Raw genomic sequence first — 23,997 nt, 5'->3', positions numbered from 1 at the left:
AGGAGATGCCAACTCTGACTTAAAACACCTCCTGCCTTTGGGCTCTTGGTTGAGTAAAAGCTAGAGATTGTGTCTAAATAAAAAATACTTATCTTGGGCAGATGTTAAATGTATCCGGCTACTGTCTTGTAGAAGGCCTCCTAGGCAAAGGCTTAAGGGGTAAACAGATTCTATCTGTTGACCAGCCTTGCACTCCTTCTTCATCTATTAGGCTGGCTCAGATGTATTTTTAATACATTGTTTCCAGTTTAGGATGTTGAATGCTGAATCTTATTGACTCAATGCATGGGTTTTGCTTGTGTCTCTGTTTTTATGACTAGGCAACTCATTCTATTATTTCCTAATGAGGGTACAGCTCTAAAACTCAATTTTATGGCTCTGAGGCCAGCTGGTAGTCAGGTTTCCCGAACTCTGTAGTGGGTCTCAGAGAGGCTAATTCCATCAACAGCTGAAAAATATCAAAGTATTAACAGTGCTATGTTGTGCATGGACGGTGTCCCTGTTTGTACTTTTGGTGTGCATTATCAAGGCCACATTTGGAGCCCTTTGTTACGGCTTAGGTTTTATTAATAGTAAAGAGGCAATTGCTTGGGCTATTAAACAGTGTTCTGAGTACTATCTATGCTTTGAGTCAAGTTCATCAAACAATCATAAAAATGAATAAAGTACCAAAAACTGTAAAACACAAAAAAACATCGCCATCAAGTTCTCTAAACCTATTATTCACTAATATTTGTAATCTTCGAAGTAACTTTTTTTCTGTTAAGTCTTATCTCTTGCAAAGTTCACCAGACCTACTTGCTCTTTGTGAGACTGATTTGAGTTCAGCTGTCTCATCTTATGATCTTAGTATTGATAGTTATCTTCCTTTTATTCGTAAAGACTCCAATAGTCACATGCTTGGCCTGGGCATTTACATTCGTAAGAATTCACCCATTTGTCAAGAAACTAGGCTTGAATCCAGACTATTCTTTCATGTGCTTTCGTTTAGCACCACTTCACTCTACTGCCTTTCTCTTTGTTCTATATCGCTCTCCTTCATCTCAAGACTGCACTCTTTTTGATGTTATTTCTGATCATATTGACCAAGCCCTCTCTCTTTATCCATCAGCCAATATTGTTGTTGTCAGTGACTTTAATGCTCATCACACTGAATGGCTTGGCTCTAATGTCAGTGACTCTGCTGGCATTAAAGCCCATAACTTTTTCCTTTCTCAATCCCTAACTCAAATAGTCAACTTTCCAACTCGCTTTCCAGACAACCCAAATCATTTACCTTCGCTACTCGACTTATGTCTTGTTTCTAATCTTAGTCAGTGCTCAGTTTCTGCACATTCACCCTTAGGTCCTTCTGATCACGGTTTGATCTCTCTAAAGCTATTATCTTTAATTCAGATAAACCTCAATTTTTTTCAGCCAATCGTTATTGCAATAATTTAGATCTTCCTATATTTATGAACGGTGATGTACTCAATCAGTCACCTACTCTTCATCTTCTAGGATTAACTCTTACTTCCAATCTTTCTTGGAAACCATATATCAAATCGGTTGCAAAATTAGCATCTGCTAAGGTTGCATCTCTTTATCGAGCTCGCCACTTTCTTACTCTGGATTCTATTCTCTATCTCTATAAATCTCAAATCCGGCCTTGTATGGAATACTGTTGCCATATCTGGGGCGGATCTTCTAATGATGCCCTTTCTCTTTTAGACAAGGTGCAAAAACGCATTGTAAACATAGTTGGACCTGCTCTTGCAGCCAACCTTCAACCATTATCACATCGTCGTAATGTTGCTTCTCTTTCTCTTTTCTAGAAATACTATAATGGGCACTGCTCTAAAGAGCTAGCGTCTCTTGCGCCATCTACTAAAATTCATTCTCGTGTCACTCGTCATTTAATCAATTGTCATCCTTTTTATGTGACTGTTCCTAAGTGCTCCAAAAACTCTTATTCGTCTAGTTTTTTTCCTCGAACATCAGTTCTTTGGAATTCGCTTCCTTCATCTTGCTTTCCTGATTCATATAATTTGCAATCTTTTAAATCCTCCGTCAATCGTTATCTTGCCTTACAATCTTCATCTTTTCTCTTACAGTAACTTCCAACTTTAATTAGTGGCTGCTTGCAGCCTTGTTGAAAGATGTTAAAAAAAAAAAAAAAAAAAAAATCTCATTCTTCTTTATCATCTAAATCCCCCTATCATTGTAACTCTTACAACTACCTTAAAGCTGACTGGGACTCTTTACATGATTTTTTTCGTGATGGCCCTTGGGTAGAAATCTTTCATATTTCTGTTGACAAATGTGCTTACAACATAACTTTGTGGATTCAGGCTGGCATGGATGCTTTCTTCCCCTCTCGACGATTCCAGGTCAAGCCTCACTCTCCTCCATGATTTTCCTTACACTGTGCTGCTGCGATTGCCATTCGAAACCGTTACTTCAATACTTATCAGCAAAACAATTCTCCAGAAAACAGACGTCTGTTTATTACTGCTAGAAACCATTGTAACGTTAAAGCTTGCTATTCTCAGGTCATAAAATCTTGTATTTCATCACAAAAATTAGGCTCTTCTGGAGAATCTTTAATAGTATTAATAATAAGAGCAAACCTGTAATTCCACCTCTCTTGTATGGTTCAGACTTTGTCACCTCACTTAAAGTCAAAGCGGATTGTTTGCTAAGAAATTTTCATCAATATCGTCTCTTTATTCCACTAGTTGCGTTCTACCTGATATAGCCATCAAACTGGTTGATCCATTGCTTGACATTTGTATCACTCCAGCTTCTGTATCTAAAGTGATTTCCTGCTTAGAGTCTTCTACAACTTGTGACCTGGACAACATACCTGTTATAGTCTTGCAGAAGTGTTCTCTGGAGCTGTCGTCTATATTTTCAAAACTATTGAACAAGTGTTTATCAGAGTCTTGTTTTCCAGCCTGCTGGAAAGTGGCATCTGTTATCCCTACTTTCAAAAATTCTGGAGAGTGATCTGATTCATCCAACTATCGTCCCATTAGTCTTCTTCCTATCATAAGCAAGATTTTTGAATCTGTAATTAACAAACACTTAATCTCTCATCTTGAATCTAATAACTTACTTTCTGATCATCATTATGGATTTCGATCTTCTCGTTCTACAGCTGATTTGCAAACAGTAATAACCAATAGATTTTTTTGTGCATTAGATAAAGGTGGAGAGGTTAAGGCTATCGCTCTTTGACATTTCTAAAGCATTTGATAAAGTTTGGCATCCTGGTCTTTTTCATAAGCTTTCTTCTTACGGTGTATCTGGTAACACTTTTAAGATTATTGAATCCTACCTTTCCAATCATAGTATTAAAGTTGTCCTTGATGGACAGCACACTTGTTCTTATTCTGTCACTTCAGGGGTTCCTCAAGGTTTAATCCTGGCCTTATACTTTTTTTAATTTACATTAATGATCTTCCAGATATTCTCACATCTAAGGTGGCATTGTTCACTGATGACACTACCATTTATTCTTGTCATGATAAGAAGCCAACACTCTCTGATTGCTGAGAGGGGGCATTTGAGCTTGAAAAGGATCTCACTTCTGCTACAGCATTGGGCTCACAGTGGCTGGTGAACTTTAATTTAGATGAAACCCAATTATTTCATCCAATTGTTATTGCAATAATTTAGATCTACTATATTTATGAACGGTAGTGTACTCGATCAGTCATCTACCCTTCAACTTCTTGAATTAACTCTTACTTCAGATCTTTCTCGTCAACCATATGTCAAATCAGTTGCAAAATTAGCATCTGCTAAGGTTGCATCTCTTTATTGAGCTCGACACTTTTTTACTCCGGATTCTATTCTCTATCTCTATTAATCTCAAATCCGTCCTTTATGGTATACTGTTGCCATATCTGGGGCGGATCTTCTAATGATGCGCTTTCTCTTTTAGATAAGGTGCAAAAATGCATTGTAAACATAGGTGGACCTGCTCTTGCAGCTAACCTGCAACCATTATCACATCTTAGTAAGGTTGTTTCTCTTTCTCTTTTCTACAAATATTATAATGGACACTGCTCTAAAGAGCTAGCGTCTCTTGTGCCATCTACTAAAGTTCATTCTTGTGTTACTCGTCATTCAATTAAGTGTCATCCTTTTTCTGTGACTGTTCCTAAATGCTCCAAAAACTCTTATTCCTCAAGTTTTTTTCCTCGAACATCAGTTCTTTGGAATTCGCTTCCTTCATTTAGCTTTCCTGATTCATATAATTTGCAATACTTCAAGTCATTGGTCAATCGTTATCTTGCTCTACAATCTTTATTTTTTCTTTTCCAGTAACTTCCAATTCTAATTAGTGGTTGCTTGCAGTCTTGTTGAAAGCAAAAATGTTTAAAAAAAAAAAGAAAAAGAAAAAAAACTTTAGGTATCCATAGCAACCCAAAATTTAAAATAATGTCACCATGAAAACCGCAATCCTCAAATTAGTAAACAGTACAAAATTGGTTCCTAAATCTATTTTTATCTGACGAGTTATTAGTTTTGTCCAGTAAAAGTGAATTCTGGCCCACTGTGCAACTTACTATATTCTCAAAATTTAAATCAGATATGCTGTACCTATGACTTGATATTGTTGTGGATGTAAAAATTAGGCATTTAACTTTAGAATTGAGCACCCAACACTTTTTATTTCTCATTGGCCAAAAGAGGTTTTTACCTGGTCCATGTGGATGCCTGAATTTAACTTTTATATCAAGCTCACTTACATCTTCAGCAGTTCCTAGCCACCAAAATCCATCATAAAAACATGCAATATAATCCATTTTTTTAATGTTTAATGAAATCTCTTTATTATGTTTGCTTTTTGGAATGATATCAAGTATTTCAATACATGTATCAATACTTGTTTTTTTATAACTTATAGTGTTTAAAGCAATTGGAATATAATGATAATACATCCTTGTGCCAGGAACTGTTCTTCCACCTAAATATCTTTTTTCTAATTGTGCTTGTGTTTGGTCGATTTCATCTTTAGAAAATGATTTAAAACAAATTCCATTTATCTTGGCTTTACAAAAGGAGTACATTAAATTAACATCAAAAATCTGCCCAGTAGTTATTTGTTTTAGACTTTCTTGACACACTACTACTTTTTTAACAGTCCCACCAATACCATCACAGGGGAATTTACCATGACTGATAGCAAAAAATACCTATTTAGCATTTAAATCAAAGTCTTTACTGTGATGATAAAGATTGATTAAGTTTTTAAGATTTTTAAATTGTGCTGCACAATCACCTTAAATAAAGTCTTGTAAATAAATCCTGTGTCATGATCAACATCTTCTGAAACGTAACAAAAAAGATTTGTGTTTAAGGACTTTTTTCTCTATAAAATAAAGTACAATTGTAAAAAGTAAATGACTTTTGCTCCAATAATAACTTTGAACCTCATCCCGAACAACATATTGATAATTTTTAGCAAAATCTCCTAAAATTCAGCATTTGCTTTAGTTAAAAATTTCTTCACAGTTTTCTTTAAGGTTGTCAATGTTGTCTTAATAAATCATTAAATTCATCTAGTGGCAATGGTTGTAATAGTAGTGTTGTATGATCGGTACTCTGCCATTGCTTGAATGCTATATCTTCTTCAAGCTCATGATCCATAAATTCCTGCGCTAAAAAACTTTTTAATTCTTCAATACCAGGGCATTGGTTACATCGATGCAACATACATTCTGTATTTTCAAGAGAACAAACTATCAATGCCATGAAACCTTTATAACTTTTATTCCACCTAATGGCATTAATGAGAAATTTTGTATTTTGGTGATTATGTATACACATACATTATGAGTACCTGGCACATTAGTTGTAATGCACCATTTAGGTTTAAGAGTACAAAACTTTGACAAACTGAATTTGACATTAAGGTAGTCTTTTTTGAATGCAACATGTAGTTCATTAAGATTGAGTAGCAATAATCTTTTTTTGAATATGTTGGTTTTTTTTTAACAATTAAAATCTTTTTCTCCTGGCATCATTCTGTGGGTTTCCAGTTTTTTTTTCAGGCAAAGATAGAATTTTATGCTCATTTTTAACTTTTCTTGCTGTTCGAACAAGATACTCAGACACTTCAAAGCAGCTTGATATCTTTGTATGTGTCCATAATTTTGGTACGAGTGTTATCATTTGCACTTGAATTTTTTTATTTTATTTTATACATTGAAATGTCTAGACCATGGTCATTGTTAATGTTGTTGTTTGAAATGGGGCTTTTTATTTCTGTTGTTAAAGAAGTTTCTTTAATGTTATATGCTAATGAGACCATTTATACAACTCTGTCAATAGTGTTCTCAAACTTTTGTTTTGCTGCAGCCATTTTGCTGTGTTTTGAAAGACTTTTTAGTTTGACTGGTGAAATGCCAAGCAATTCTTTAGTGGTATCTAACTTAATTTTTTTCTCACTTTTTGATTCCCATTCCTCCTGTAAATTTAAATCTTCATCAGTTTTTACTGCTTTTTTGTAACATTTACTGCAGAATTTCCAACCTGGGGTTACATAAACATTTTCTTGCAAAAATTTTGCCAAGTCTAGGGAAATCTTTATATTACCTAAGAAACAAATTTAGTTTTAAGTTTTTAAAATAACTGAAAATATAAAATATTTTATAAATAATAAATAGTTTTTCTTTTAATTTCCATATCAATTCTGTTGTAACTAATGTTAGATTACTTATTATAGCATTTTTTTGCTTTCCTTGTGTGTTCCAAAAGTGTTGCAACACTTTGTAATTTTTCTCTCAAAATATTTTCCATAGAACTGCTCATGATAGCAACATATAATTCTTATTGAACAATGTTTTTCCTGTAAATTTACTCCCCATATTATTTCTTGTTTTTCACAAGGAAGATCTTTGAATTGAACAAAACCTTGTTTTCGAGAAAATCCACTTTTGTGGAAATGAATGTTACAACTTTTTCCAATGTCACATTTCTCCATATTAAATATTAATATTATTTATAATATTACTTGCCGAAAAATATAAAAATAATAAAATTCACAATCATACTTTAAGAAAATACAAACAAGTACAACCTTTAAAATGAACAAAACAAAACTTTTGCTTGCTTTTGATATATTAAGAGGTAAGCATTCACCGATTTGAATTGAAATAATGAACATAAATTGTTTCTTAAACTTAAACTAAAAAAAAATTATGCTTTTCAATTGAATTTTAATAATTATTTATTATTAATTCATTTTATTTATTCAAAAAAGATAAAATTCCAGGGAGTTAGGGGGTTGGGAGCAGAGTTGGTCAGAGGCCCCCTGGCCCACTCTTGGCCCATGACTATAAATGTCCTAAACTAGTCAATAAATAACACTATTTGATGTTTTATTCAAATTAATGTTTTAAAAAATAATTCGATTGCTTTCGTTACAAAATTTAAATTTTTCTAAAAAGACACAATTTTTAAACGCAAATATTGATATACAATTAAACTTTTTACTCTGAATTTTGGGCCACAGTCTTAATATTACCTCCACGATTCATGAATTTACAAGTCAATAATTTTGAACAAAATTGGATAAATGAGGCATTTCCTGAGACAATTGAGTCTTGAATGGGCTATTTTTGGATTCCTTAAGTAAAAATCTATTGGGGTACCAAATTTTAGGAAATTTCCCCAAGCCATTATGAAGATACTATATGTTTTGACATAGTATCTTTATAATGACTTGGGAAAATTTCCTTAAAATTCGTTTAAAAAAGTTAAAAAAGTTGCTTTTTGATTATCTGAAGCAACTTCAGATAATCACTGTGTCAAGTGCTGAGTCAGCATTATTTTAACTGATGATATCTCTGGAAACCATGTGTACTTTTAACTAAATTTTTTGCAATTATTATTTTTTAATATGGACTTCCAGTGTGGCAAAGATGAACATATTCTGAGATATAAGGGTGTCATGGTCTAGGTGATTTCATATGGAATGACCCATAAAACATAACAAAGTTCTTTTTTTTGTTACGCTATGTAAACTTTCTAACAAAATTTGTTTACTTGTGTGTTCCAAAAGTGTTGCAACACTTTGTAATTTTTCTCTCAAAATATTTTCCATAGAATTGCTCATGATAACAACATATAATTCTTATTGAACAATGTTTTTCTTTTTTAAATTTGCCCGCCATATTATTTCTTCTTGGTTTTCATAAGTTTAAAACTTTATTTAAAAGCTAAACGCGTTTAAATAAAGTTTTAAAATTCTATAAAATTAAATCATAGAGTGAGACATATCCCAGAAAAAATCTGCGTGGACATTTTAAAGGATATTTATTTAATTATTGTATTTCGATATTGAATGTTATATATATTTTCGAAAGTACATATATTAATATTCTTAAATTTCACTTAAGAAAGTTTGTGAAGTTTTTGTACGTGAGAACGCATGCACTTTGCGTTTCACACTTGACATCAGCTTTTGCACAGTCTTTGGCTAAACTTTCTTGGTAGCTCTAATCCATTTTTGAAGTCTTTAATATTTTTGGCTTCTTTTACATTGAACCTTTAGTTTTCTTTTGACAAGAGCCCAATATTTTTCTATAGGATGTAGTTCGGGACAATTGGTGGATTGCTGTGTTTTTCAACAAAATCTACTTTATATTCTTCTTAAGGCACATTTTTCTTTTTAAAAGATTTGTATCCTGAAAATTTCTCTTCAGTCTTTGTATAGTGGAAGCACTTGTCTTAAATTTATTCGCTAAAGTTCACACAGAAATCTCCGATTTTCTGTCTAAGGCATCTTTCACTTTTTTACCAAGATCTTGTCTAACAAAACATTTTTTTCTTATATTTATTAATTTATTTTTATATATCTTATGATATATAAAAATAAATTAATAAATAAAAAATAATCATAAAAATGTTTTTATTTAGACATTTAAAAAAAGAAAAAAATTTATTTGCTATTCTTCTATTAAAAAAAAAAATCAGTTAGGAACTCGTCAAACCAAACATTTTATTCAAACTTGACATAATTACATAACATAATCAAAATAAATTTTCTATTAGAGTTTTAGTTTTTTAGATTTTCAGTATTAGTTAATTTTTTTTAGAGCTATAGGTTTTAATTTTTTTTTTAATTTCTCTTTTGTTTAAAATTTGTTTCTTTTTTATTTAGGTTAGCCTGTTTATAATTTTTTTCTTTGTCGGTTTTATTCAGTGCATTTTTAATTATCTAATGAGCTGTCATCATGCTTTCAAAAAAAACAATTACATGCGTTGTCAAGATTGGAGTGTGATCGCACGCCTTTCCTGTCAACGACTGATATATATATATATATATATATAAGGGGCTATTCTAGACCATTTTTGACAGTGTCGGCTGTATTTGGGCGCTGCCCAAATTTAAAATTGAGGAACTATTTTATTTTTTTACGCAAATATTGTTTTTTTTGCATACATTTGGCAATATTTCAGCCAAATTTTTCATGCATGGCGGTACTGCTGCCCAAATTATTTTCCTAGAATAGCCCCTGTATATATATATATATATATATATATATTTATATATATATATATATATATATATATAATGTATTTATATGAAAGGCTTATATGAATCAAGAAAATTCACAATTTTTAAATTTATGTTTATTTCGATTTGAAAGCCAATATTTAAAAAAAATTTATAATATCTTTTCTAATTTTATTGAGCTGCAGACCAGATTATTTACGCATTACTATTAAACCATCGTTGCGATAAAGGCCTAAATCTTTTATATTGATTATTTTACTTAATAAATCTAAAATATAAAGTCTAACAAATTCACAAATTTCTGCTCTGTCATAACTGCCCATTGTTACATCAAAGCAGTCATGTATGTTTTTATTTTTCCAAGTTTCCTTATTAAAATAAAGTAAGGTTTTTCTACAATGTTTTATTATATGGATTGTTTCATCAGGAATAACTTTGTGGCTTTTTGCAAATTCAGTTTTATCTAATATATAAATTACATAAAATTTTTAATCGAAATACAATTAAAGTTAGCTACAGTTTTACAAAAAATATGGAAAGAATTATAAAAGGTACAATAATGCTTTGTTAAACAAAAAAGAAATCCTTAATGAAAAAACTACAGAAAATTGTAATTGTTAACAAAAAACAATTGACCAATGAGTGGAATTTGTTTATCAAAAAGTGTGGTATATAAATGTGTTGTTTCCTTTAAGAATGTACCTGATAAACAATATATTGGCATAACAGTGGTTGCATGGAAAAAACGTTCTGTCAATCATAAGCAATCTTTTAAAAATAAAAAGTATTCAAAAGACACCATGCTGTCAAAATATATATGGGAATTAAAATGTAAAAATATTGATGATTTTATACTAAATTAGTCCATCCTTAAAACAGCGCCTGCATATAACAATATTTCATAAAAATGCATACTATGCCTACAAGAAAAATTTGAAATAATTACACATGCAAACCAAGAATTCTTATTAAACAAAAAATCGGAATTTCTAAATGTAGGCACGAAAATATGTTTCTCCTAAAACATTATAAAAATAAATGAGCTCAAATAATAGTTACATTAAATCCCCCTTTTGAAAAATATTTTTTTAAAAAGCATAAGTAATTATTTCTACAGAATTCTTTTTTAATAGCGTCAGCAAATTATACAAGTGTGTGATAATTTACAGTAGTTAAGATATTTGTGACTTCCTGTAAATTAATTTTTGATATAAATTGAAGTTTTATTAGTTTGACCATTCATTTCTGATGAGTCTTTTTTGATGAAACACAGTGTAAAATGAAAAAAAATTTTATTAAGTGATTTTCTACTAATTTATTAAGTGATTTTCTACTAATTTATATATATATATATATATATATATATATATATATATATATATATATATATATATATATATATATATATATATATATATATATATATATATTTATATATATATATATATCAGGCCTTGTTAAGAAGCGTTACGCAGCTCGCATTTTGCTTGCGAAAAGGCGATTTGCCCACGCGTTCAGCAGTTGCGCTACGCAAAAACTTATATCTTTTACAATATTTAAATTATCTTTTGATTGTCGTTTATTCAAAAGAAATAAAGTCGTAAGTAAAAGCATTTAACCGCCATTGTAAACTAATAGATTTTTTGTTAAAGAAACAGTTTGTTAAATAATTTTTTTGTTGTTGTTAAAAATAAGTTAAAAAAAATTAAGTGTTTTAAGTTTTATCTTAAGGAATTAAATATATAAATTTCTTTTAAATATAAATTTATTTTTAGTCATAATAGTTTAAAAAATGCACGATTTATTTTGATGTAAATATTTTATTAATAAGATATTTTGTTTATTGTTAATTCAATAACGTAAAGTTTTAATGACGTTCGTTTAATTTATGAAAATAAATTATGATCACGAATATGTTATCGGTAACTGATAAACAAAAAAAACTCTTTCTTGTTTAAAAACATTATAATGAGTTCACATATTAAATAAGAAAAAATTTATTAACAGTTAATAAAATAACCAAAAACCAACTGTAAAATCATAAGAAAATAAACAAACATTATTTTACGTTTCATGAGAAAAATATTTTTTTCAAAATAAAATTTAGTTCATATTTGAAAAAAATAATAAAAATGATTTTTTAAATAAGAACTTAGATTTTATTTGTAACTTTTGTTATAGTGAGAAAAAAACAAACTGTTTGTATGATTTTTAACGCGTTAATAAAATAACTTTAATTACAATGCGGTACTTGAAAAGACGCGAGTGACGCAATATAACTTCTAACGATTCAAAATATATTTGATGAGTTTGAGTTACTTAGAAATGCGTTACGCGTTTTCGCTACGCATATATATATAAATCTAATATCAGAAATTATCAAACACTTACCTACTTCAATATGCAACAGACTTTCGCAAAGTTCCTCAAACGAAGTTACATTTGATCAATCTAAAAATGAAATGAACAAGCATTAAAAAATAGCGGATACAAAACTGCTTCCTTAAATATTAGATCAAACAAAAAACACCAAAAAAAAAATCGTAAATGCAATATAAAGTTGTAAACGCAACTGTCAAGGCCACATAAGGAGCCCTATGTTATGTCCTTCCATTAGTTGAATCTTACCTCTTTCAAAATTTACCAGACATGCTTGCTCTTAGTGAAACTAATTTAAATTCTATTTCTTCTTCTGATCTCAATGTTAATTAAATAGTCACATGCTTGGCTTAGGGGTACACATACACATCAATTAACCTATTTATCGTGAAATCAGGTTCGAATCCTTTGACCATTCCTTAATGTGCTTCCGCTTAGCACCTCTTCACTCTATCACCTTTCGCTTTGTTCTTTATCATTCTCCTACTTCCCAAGACTGCACTCTTTTAGATATAATTTCTGATCAAATTGACCATGCTCTCTCTCTTTACCCCTCTGCCAATATTGTTGTTATTGGTGACTTTAATGCTCATCACGCTGGCCTTATCTTCTCAATACTAACAACCCTGGCACTAAAGCCTATAACTTTTGCATTTCTCAATCTCTTACTCAGATAGTTAACTTTGTGACTTGTTTTCCTGACAACCCTAATCATTTACCTTCACTCCTTGATTTGTCTGCTCTTTGATCCTTTTTTAAACTGAGTTAATTGAAAATAAGAAATTAGTATACAAGTTTATTCTACTACATTAGTTAGAAAAGGGGCGGGTGCCACAACTAACGCCCTCCTCCCCCCCCCCCCACGTCCTTCATATTCAAACTTGAAATAAATGTCAAAAGAAATTTAAAAACGTTTTTATATTGTGTTTATTTAAAATAGAGACATAACTTTATAAATTTTACCACATTACAAGATCTGGGTTGGAGTATCCACCCTAAAAAAAAGACTTTTCATATTGATCAACTCAATAAAATATTACACATTAATTTAACACTGTATCTAATATGTGCTATGAAATCCTCAAAAAGTCCTGATCGTATCTAAAAGTCTATAACTATTTATAGGTACAACTTGACTACTTTCTATACTACAACTTTTAATTACATTGAAAACATATAAAATATTTCATTAGATCAATTACACTTGTCAATACTTCATTTTTAAAATAATTTGGGTCAAAAAAATTTAAATAAATAATTCAAATGTTTGAAAAAAATTGAGACAAAATGGAAAAAAAACTTGATGATATTACATATTTATTTTTTAATAAAAAAACAAAAAAGGTGGTGCCTAATGATTGTGTATGCCACCATTCACCACAAAGCTGCTATCATGCTGTCTTCGCCTGCGAATTTCTCCACAACAGTTTTCTTCTTCTGCTGTAGCTCCTAGCATCCCTGTTAGGAGGATGATAGGTCAAGCTAAATGATTCCCCATCATTCCCTCCTAACTGGACCCATCACAAAAATGAGCAACTGCTAGTCGGTCCTGGGTGCTGACACATATATCTCCGATAGACATCATATGTAAGATCTAATGACAATGAATCGTTAATAGATAAGTACTGAATGGCATTATGTAACATTTAATATAAACCAACTATTTGTGAAAATTATTGGCTGAACAAATGAAATGAAAGACTAATAAATCAAATATAACCTTTAAAATGTAAACACTTAAATACTGCTCTTGATTTTACTTCTACTGCACTTTGATGGATAACATAATAAAAATGTATTAAATAGTGCATATAAATAAAAATATTATGAATTTACTAGCAGAAGGTTGTGCTGATTGTGGAGAAGGTTGTGAAACTAAATGAAAAAATAAGTTGAAATAAATGAAAATTTTTTTTGCAATTGATATAAAAAGGCATACACATATTTGAAATAACTCTTATACGTATACATCATGAATAAACAGATTAGAAAATAATAGTTTTTTTAAACTTACCAATTGTAGCAGCTGAAGATGTAACTCAAGGTTAACCAAGTTGTAATAAAAAATAAATTTGCAATTGTCGAGAAATGCATACATATTAAAAAGTAACAATTGTTTAAATTACCACTCATTGCAGATTATATTTGTAATTCTATAATCAATACTAAAAATTGTCTTATACAAATTTACCAGTGGTAGGTGTAGATTGGACTAAAAGATAACAAAAAAATTGTAAAATTACACAAAACACTATGTAATTGTCAACAGTAAGTAACAAAAGTAACAATCGTCAAATCAGTTCTGTGTAAGATACAAAAATTTTTTGTTAAAACATGACTTGAATTATATGCATAGATCATCCAAGTCTTATCTAAAAATTTTGAAAAATTGTTTAGGTAAAATATCGGAAATATATTTTCCCTTTCCTTTCTCTTAATTTTGCTTTTAGTTGAGTAGTTTAATTTTTTTTTAAACTTTTCTTTATTTTGCTTAGAGTGATGAGTTAAGCTTAAAAAATAAATATTCACAAAAATTATACCTTAACTTGTATCTTAATATAACTTATTCATATATAACCTGTAAACTTGTATGAAAAGAAATTGTTTTGGATATCCGGAAAAACTAAAAGTCGAAAAATATATCCGCAATTCCAGATAAGGCTAATCCCTGTTTACTGCTCCTATAATATTAAAGCTTATTACTCAAGCTATCTTTTTTATTTTTAATCCAGCAAAAATTATAACCATTATAAAAAAAAAAAATGCTGTAAACAAATATGTCGATTTACTTACTATTTATAAACGTATAATAACAAATGTTTATTTCAGCATTCATCCAATCCAAATTTATACTAATGCAGAAAATATTTAGCGAAAAATGTCCGGAATATATTTTGCCTTGCGTTTATCTTAACTTTGCGTTAAAATTATTAGTTATATTTAAAACTTTTTATTAATTTTTGTATAAGTCAGGTTGATAAAAAAAAGCAATTGCTTTTATTCGACATTTTTGAAGTAATTGTTACGCTTTACGTTAACACAAATTTGAGCAAAATCGATAAATATTTTCACATAAAGGTGAGCAATTAGTCTAAAAGCGTTGAATAAAAGCCATTGATTTCCTTTATTCATCCGGCCTAATGAGCTAAAAAGGCTACAAAGGAGGTGTCAAAACCATGTAAAACAGTTGTAAAAATTAAATATTTAAATTTGTGTTCACTTTTTTTTTTAAATAAATTTATATACATGATAAATAGTTAAATATGTAACAAAAATATTTAAAAAAAATCTATATAAAACTTATTTTTCTTAAAAAACAATTAACGTTGAAGGTTCTTTTTCCAAATGAGTTATAATAGCCGCCATCTCCAGGACCGAAGAGTCAAGCATAGCCTATTGTTAAAAAAAACCATACTAAAATAATTAAAAATGTTTTATTATCGATAGAACGATTAAATATTAAAAAAGCTATGTGATTCCATGCTAGTAGAAAGTTATAGAAAAATAAGTAAAAAGTAAAAAAAAAATTAAAAAAGAACAAAATATTCGCAGTCTGACCCGGATATAAATTTTCTGTTATATCACGCCATTTTGGGTTGCAAGTAAAAGTAATGAAAAGATCTGGTTTACTATACTTTTTAATAATTGCCATAGCATCTTCAAAGTTTTATTTTAAAGCTCTCTGACTGCCTACATAAGACGATGGCAAAACAACTACTCGCCCTGGTCTAACATTACGTTCGTTTGCAATGTTGTTAACATGTTCATGTAAGTCATCATATTGCTCGCTTCACAGTTTATCTTGATTATTTCTGATAAAACCAAGACGCTGGCCTTCAATTTTTACATATGCATCTACAGCATATTGCTGAAATAGTTTCTTGCCATAAAATAATGAACAGAAAAATTGCCGAACAGAAAGTCTATAATTGTAGAACAGAGATAATGTAACATGATTTCTAAACAGTGTGGCACGCCTAGGGTTATGCACTACTGATTATGCCAACCAGCATCACCTCTTGGGAAAAAGGAGAGGATAAATCATAGGATCTAAGTTGGCTAACATACTTGATACAATTTTTAAAGGATAACCTCTTGGGTAAAAAACAACTTCCCTGGAAGTTGGGGGAGCACCATATTTGCCAACAAATACAACTGCAACTTCATCGTGTGAAGGTAGATCACAGCGACGTTTATCAACCCCTTCAAGTAAAGACATTTTTAAAACAGAAGCTTGGCGACCTTCTATAGCCGCTTGACGAATTTCTTCATCTTCTAATTCAGCCATGTTTTTAAATGCATGAGCAAATGGACTTTGTTCAGTAATTATAGTTTGCAGTTGAAACATTAAATCACGTAAAAAAAAATCATTACCACGTTAACGCATTTTGAAATTTACTGCTGCAAGCGGATTATATATATATACAGTTGAGAATATATTGGTCGAATACCTTGATCTGGCCTAAGATTACCTACACGATGATAAATCTAGCCACATATTTTAAAACATGGAGGCTCATGATTTATTGGTTGAACTACAGTTGCTTTAAATGAAGCGAAAGAAAGACAGGCATTATAATTTCGAATATGTTTAAAAAAGTTAACATTAGCATTACGATCTACATAACTGTAAATAAATCTTGTAAAACTTGTGTAAAAGGTGAAAGCGGAGGCAAAGCTACCTTACCATTATGGCAACATAAAAAATGTGTTTCATCTGGAAATTTCTTAGCACCATAGTGCTAACAAATTTGATTCATTTCTCCTAAACAATTATAATCTGGAATAGCATTACTTTTTGCTATAGAATACATTTGTCCTTGTCCAACAGATCTTCCTACATTTTGGTGACGATTAACTTCGCCTCGATTTAGCCTGTTTCTTTCTTTTTGTAAATAATTAATTTCATCTCACCTAAGTTATTTTCTTTCATTTCGTCTTCGATTATTTTTAACACGCTTTATAGCACTTACATCACCTTGTAAATAAATAACTTCATCTAGCCCATCATCCATTTCAATGTCATCATTTTCATTAAACATATTTATCAAAGCAACTCTAATTATTTCCTTTTTTTTACTACTCTAACGTTAACAATAAAATAAAAAAACCTAATAAATAACTAAAAAAATCTTACTCGAAAAATTATAAAATAAAGAAACGAAATAAATGCAAAATAAAATTCATTTGCCATCATCAAAAGTAATACACCTGTATTACTTTTTCTTAAGTTTATTTAATTAAAGTTAAGAAAAACCTGCAACCATATTAGCAAAGACTTATAAAAAAAAGTTAAAATTTATTTTGTTTCTAATAAAAAAAAATTTAGAAACAAACAAATATCCTTTTTTATTAGAAATAGTAAAGTGTTTCTATTAAAAAAAAAATAAAAAATAAAAAAATAAAAAAATATATATATATAGGGTAAAGGAAGGTATGTTCGTGATAAATTAACTAGATGTGTAATTACAAAGTCAATTTCAGTAATTTTACTTAATTAATTTAATTGTTTGATGTACATAGAGTAAAGTTACTAGAATCTATGCAGTTTTGGGATTTTAAGTCCTTTGATAAGTTTTTATAAAAGCTCAAAAGTCATTGAGAAAAGTTAGGTAATTTTGTGATATGATATTTAATTTCGTGATAGTGGTTAGGTAATTTCGTGAATACACAATAATATTTAAATTTTTCTTTATTAATTAAGTATAACATCTGGTATAATATAACAAAAAATATCAACACTTGTTTTGAATTCATAACTATTCAATCAGACTTTAAGTTCATAAAATATAAATATAGTCAGGCTTATAAGTTAACAAAATTATAATAATACTTTCATTACTTTATATTTATATATAAAAAAAATATACTTTTAACATAGGTAGCTTAGAAAATAAAATAACAGACCTACAAAAAACTCTTAATATAATAACTATAATATTAACCATACTTATATCTGATTAACTTATTTTTCTAAATCACATTCTTGTTGACAACATGTATCACACATAAATACTTCACCAATGTCCTCATATGTTTGACAACTCTCATGATAAGGTACTAAACAATAGGAACACTGCACCCATTTTTTTCCATTTTTTTTTTACATCACTGTTGTAACTTTTTTTACAAACACCGCACTCCCAATCATCATCTTTTGAAGCATTTTTATTTTTTTTACTTTTTTTAGAACATACAGGAATAGAATCCTTTGAAGTTAATGGAATAGGTTGATTAGGAGGAGTCAGACACTTTGCACTTGAATCCCTTTTTGGCCTATTAGGGTTAGGTGTGGTTGGCTCTACAGATGGAATAGTTAACAATGTTTGTATAGCAGTATTACTGTGTGGTTGAATTTCTGTACTTTGAATCTCTCTGTTTGTCAATTGAGATGGAGCTATTGCTTCTGGAGGAATGGCATTTTTATTTAAAGGGCAAATGCCACTTTTTTTAAATGCATTTTCTATATTTTTTTTAGAAAAGCTTTTAATAAATGCTATAAACTATATAGTTATATCGTGCTTAAAACAATTTTTAATGTCATTATATTTAATAAAAGAAACATGATTAAAAATGTAAATTCATTTGAGGTGAAAACGTTAAGAAAATGTGTAACTGCGATAAGGAATCATAAGTTATAGGAAGTTAATAAAAAAACAAAAGTTTTACCATTAAATCAAGCATCTTTTCTAGTTTAATATTTAATAAAAATAATTTACTTACCTTAAAAGACAAGTCTGGAAATAAAAATGTTGGACAAGTACTCCAAACAAATGTGCTGAACGCACGTTAAATAATGCTAAAGAATGTACAAACTGATAGTAAACAATTGACGTATCACACGCACCCAACGACTATTTGTGAATCGACAGTAGTACCCCGGGGTACCATTTGACGCAATTTCGATGTTTTTGACTAATATATACATATATATATATATATATATATATATATATATATATATATATATATATATATATATACATATATATATCCTTGGAGTCGCGGACAGCGTCATAGTTCATGTGTTGGGAGAAAACATTGAGCAAAACGCATAATAAAACTTATAAATGCGTTATGTACAATACAAAACAGGTTATTAACGCAGGTTCGTAAACTCCCCTCCCCCCCTCCAACACACATATATATATATATATATATATATATATATATATATATATATATATATATATATATATATATATATATATATATATATATATATATATTGAACTATTTGTTAGTGAAAATATATGAAAACCAAAATCTTCTTTGTAATATATATATAGCATATTTTATAAATAAACCTCTACAATGTCCTTTGTACAACAACTTAATTATGATTAATAGCAACTCTGTAAACATGAATTTTCTAATAATCTAAATCTTAATAAATTATAAACAATTAACAACTTAAATAAAAATGTACGAAAAAGATTAATGCTATATTAAATATAGAAAAACAAACATATAATAACACAATTATATCCCAAACCACAATTCATTCATGCAAGAGAAATTATTATACCTTTATTAAAAAGCCAGAAACATTTTTTTCAAAGAGCAAAGGTTTTAACAATACTATAGATAAATTTTATTTATAACATAATGTTGTCATGGCTTTTACCCAATTATTAAAAGCATGTGAAAGCATGAAACTACCCATAAAAATCTTCTAACGCTAGACCCCATCTAAGAATTATATTAATCTATATTTTCAATATTAACATCTATAACACGAAGCTTTAAATTTAAAAGTACAACTTAAAAAAAGATTACAATAAATTAATAGTTTAATAAAATTTTAAAAAGATTTTATATTGCCTACCATTTCAAGCTACTAAACATTATCTACCTAATGTCTACTTAAACATTTTGAACTCGTACCATGAAAGGTAGTGACTTCTTTAAGAAAATACTTGGTTAAGAAAAGTCTAGAGACTACTTAAAAACTAAGAAATAGTGTATTTTACAGAATACAGAAACGTAACGAATATGGAACAATAGGCGTAACTATGTGCACTAATAATAATAATATTCACTGTGCTATTTACATTATGAAACAAAATCAGCGAGTTCTAGTAATGAAACTACCTATTAATCATTTTTAACAACAGACACTAACATAAAGATAAGCCAAAGGTAACCACATTACACAAAAAATTATCAAAGATAATGTTATGCAATTTCAGAATAGTTATATTGAAGGCTAGACAACACTTAGACCTAAAGCAGTAACACCGCTTGACTGGTAAGGGTGACTAATTTTGCTCTAGATCTATATCTCAAATATATTGTGTTTTATAGTTATACTAACTACAAAAACACATTATTTTTTTTAGTGTTATATAACATATAAAAACACCTCATTTTACAATCATGTACACATTAAATAAAATACATTTCATTCTATTATAAAAACACATTTATATAAACACATTTATAAAACAACTATATAACATATCACCAGATACACGTATTTATCAAAACTTTTTAACTTTGAGTATAATATAAACATATTTGCAAACCTTTAACAACTATAAAACAACATTTATTAGCATCAATTATTTTTAGTATAACAAAGAATGCAGACTACAATTCATAAAATTGTAATGAAAAAGATGAAACCATTTAAGAACAAAATTAAAATTTTCTAATAAATACATATTCAGATACCTTAAAATGAAATATAACACAACATTCTTTTGACAAATTCCAGAAGAATTTTTTTAAATTTTTCTGTTCCTTATAATTTTTCCTAAGAATATAAAATATACATAAAGATATAGAGAAATATAAAATAGATTGAAATAAACGCAAACTTATGTACATAAACTTACATAACCACAAACAACTGTCTTATTTTATTTAACTTTTTATATTAAATACATAAATAAAATTTTGTTCTCATTATTCTTTCTACAAAAAATAATCTTAATCTATAAATAAGAAAATAAACTGAACTTACTAAAACAGCTATCAGCTCCTCTTAACTGCTCTAGAAAATAAAACAATACTATCTTAAAATGTTCTAAAAAGACAAACGACAAAACTGAAACAGTTTACTAAAAAAGAAACATTGTACTAGAAAAACTATTTTACCAGTCATTTTAGTTCTAACTTCTTCTAAAAAATGAAAACAGGCTATAAAAATTTGAAAAATAAAAACAACCGACAACAAACGAACGATTATTTAAATTTTTATTTTAAGCAATGAATAATATCAATTCTTCTTGAAAATAAAAGTGTATCAGCTCTAATTTGCTTCTTGACCTAACTCGTAAGACCGCATGGAACATAATTGCGCATAAAAAGTCAAGAAACTACTTAAAAACTAAGAAATAGTGTATTTTACAGAATACAGAGCCGTAATTAACAATACGAACATTAGGCGTAACTATGCGCACTTTTCATTAGCGTATTAATATTTAGATGAAATCTTAAAAATAAGCATAATATTTGGTAGCGTCTAAACAATAAGTAAACATAAAGGATGGTAGTATATAGTATAATGATTTAAATAATAGTCCAGTTAAAGAAGTATACAATCGAAGTATAAAAAGATAATAACAATAATATCTTTTATTATAGTCGAAAAACACTTTCAAATTTTTTTGTTAGGAATAAACCGATGAAGTATCTGATTTGTATACTTATTTATATATGGTGTGTATTTATAAAATTGTCAACTGATACTATCACTTAACAACCCATTCAAAAACAAGAGTCTTAATGTGAAACATTATTTTTTATATGTAACATAAAAAAACAATAAGTTTTTAGATTTATCATTATATTTTGTTTCAAACATAAGTTAACTATAATATTATTATAAAATAAAAGAAATTAACTTACTCTCTTTTAGAGAATCAAAAACACTTTTAGCTATATTTTGATAATCAACATAGTACAAAATTGCAATAATTTTTTCAGAGTTGACCCCCCATTATCCACCCCCGTATTTCGCTTACCGAAAACAAAAAAAAAAAAAAAAAAAAACGAAAAAAGGTACCAAAAGTTCTATACTAATTAATCTATATGAAGGTATTTATTTTTCGTTGAAAATTGACATGTGAATAGGAACTGCATGTAGAAAATTATTTTAATAATAAAAAAAAGGGGGATCGACATTTCTACGACTACAATTTCATGTGAGAATATCAACTAAATTTTCATGCAAAATTTTCGAAAAAATAATCCATCAAAAAGTATGCTGACCATACATTATAGTCATGAAAAAATCAAGATTACCCTTTCTTCTTTTAAAAATAGTCTAGGTTCATATATGTTTCTAATAAGAATCACCGCAAAATAACGTTTGCGATGGGCTACCTAAAAAAAGTAGTAAACTGAATCTAACACAAGTTAAACTATTTGGTGGGATTTTTTTTCGTTGAAATTTGGCAAGTGAATAGGAAATGCATGTAAAAAACTATTTTAATAATAAAAAAGGGGGATCGACATTTCTTCGACGACAATTCCATGTGTGAACATCAACCAAATATTCAGGAGCAAAATAATCCATAAAAAGTTTTGTAACCATACAAAAAGTCTTTAAAAAATCAAGATTAGCTCTTCCTCTTTCAAAAAAGTATCTATGTGTATATATGTTTCTAAAAAAAACCTCTACAAAAATACATCTGCCCTACGCTGCCTGAAAAAGAGTTAAAAAACGAGAACCAAAATTTTAGCATAAAAATCGGTTCCGTAAATAGCGATTTTCGCGTACCTAATTATACGTTTTGCACTAATTTTACGCCACACTTCAGCACAGTCTTATAAGTTATTGTTAGAACAACTACATTTACCATCTTTTAGTTTACTTAGAAAAATCTAAAAAGTGGTGATATAAATGTATATAAAGCTATAATAGTTTGGTTACAAAAACATTGTGTATCAAGTGATTGTGTGCTTCTTGTGTATAAAATGTATCTGCAGAAAGCAGCCCAATATCAAAGTGGTAAATATATTGGTGAAGATTCAGAAAGTAATCTTTGTAAAGGTGTTGTTGTTTTATGACTTTAGGGCTTCAAAAAACTATTCCTTATGTTGCGAGATCATCACCTGAAGTTTGAACAACTGGATCATGGTTGAAAAAAGAAATTGATGAATGCATTACCTCATTGCTGCAATCAGGTTTTAAAGAAAGAGCTATTGTTACAGATAATCATTCTGCCAATGTTAACGCATTTTCAGAGTTACATAAATCCTATACTGGAGATGGAAAACTATTCATTTATCATCCAGCTTATAAGTGTTTTAAAAGCATATCTTTTATATGATGTAATTCATTTAATAAAAAATATTAAAAATAACTTGTTGAATGGAAAAAAATTTGTTTTTTCTTTTTTTTTTTTGATTGATTTCTTCAGAGACAAAGTTGATATTCCAGCTGGTTTTATTACTTGGGATGTATTTCATAAAGTTTATGTAAAAGACCAATTATTAAATGAAAACTTGAAAAAAGCGAGGAAAATTAATTATCAGGTCACTCATACCGGAAGCAATAAACAAGATGTTAACCTTGCATTAGTGATTCTTGATGAAACAACTACAGCTGCGATACTGAGTTATTTTCCTAAAAGAAAATATGCAGGACAATTTTTATAACTGTTCTATAAGTTATTTATCACCCTTAATTCAAAGCAGATGTTTCATACATCCAATCAACTTGGCAATGCTGCTGTAAAAAGATATAAAAAAAAACCATATTTTATAGAGAAATTGCAAAATTGGATTAAAATTTGGTCAACATGAGTATATTTTACATTACCCAAACAAACTTCTCATGCTCTTATCACAATATTACGTGCAACTGCATCTTATATTGATGGTTTGCTTGAAGAAAGCTATACATTTGTTCTTACTTCCAGGCTGCAAAGATGCAAAATGTTGTTACGTCAGTAAGGGTCATTGTGCAGTACAGAACATTATTTTTTCTGATGAAAAGTTATTCGTGATGGAACAAAGTTTTAATGCTAAAAACAATGTCATGTGGTCAACATCAATAAAGGATATACCTCAGTCTTCAGGAACAGTTCAGCGGTATCAGAATCGAAGTTCGGTGAAGGTATGGGCAGTAGTGTGTAGCAAAGGAAAATTGC

The 23,997-nt window shown here is 29.0% G+C and overlaps 1 long non-coding RNA gene across 1 annotated transcript; it reads right to left on the bottom strand.

Annotated features, from left to right (window-relative positions):
• Positions 1-13,419: 13,419 nt before the first annotated feature.
• On the bottom strand, positions 13,420-14,054 carry LOC136074720 (uncharacterized). The gene is made up of 3 exons (XR_010635370.1): positions 13,908-14,054; positions 13,730-13,768; positions 13,420-13,487 (listed from the first exon to the last, which is right to left on the bottom strand). It is a non-coding gene; the product is annotated as an uncharacterized LOC136074720 (long non-coding RNA).
• Between the last annotated feature and the right edge of the window lie 9,943 nt (positions 14,055-23,997).

The sequence above is a fragment of the Hydra vulgaris genome, chromosome 01 (assembly GCF_038396675.1).
Source record: "Hydra vulgaris chromosome 01, alternate assembly HydraT2T_AEP".
In the NCBI taxonomy this organism is placed as follows: domain Eukaryota; kingdom Metazoa; phylum Cnidaria; class Hydrozoa; order Anthoathecata; family Hydridae; genus Hydra; species Hydra vulgaris.
The sequence above is the reverse complement of the archived record's forward strand: the minus strand, read 5'-3'. Positions and strand labels throughout refer to the sequence as shown.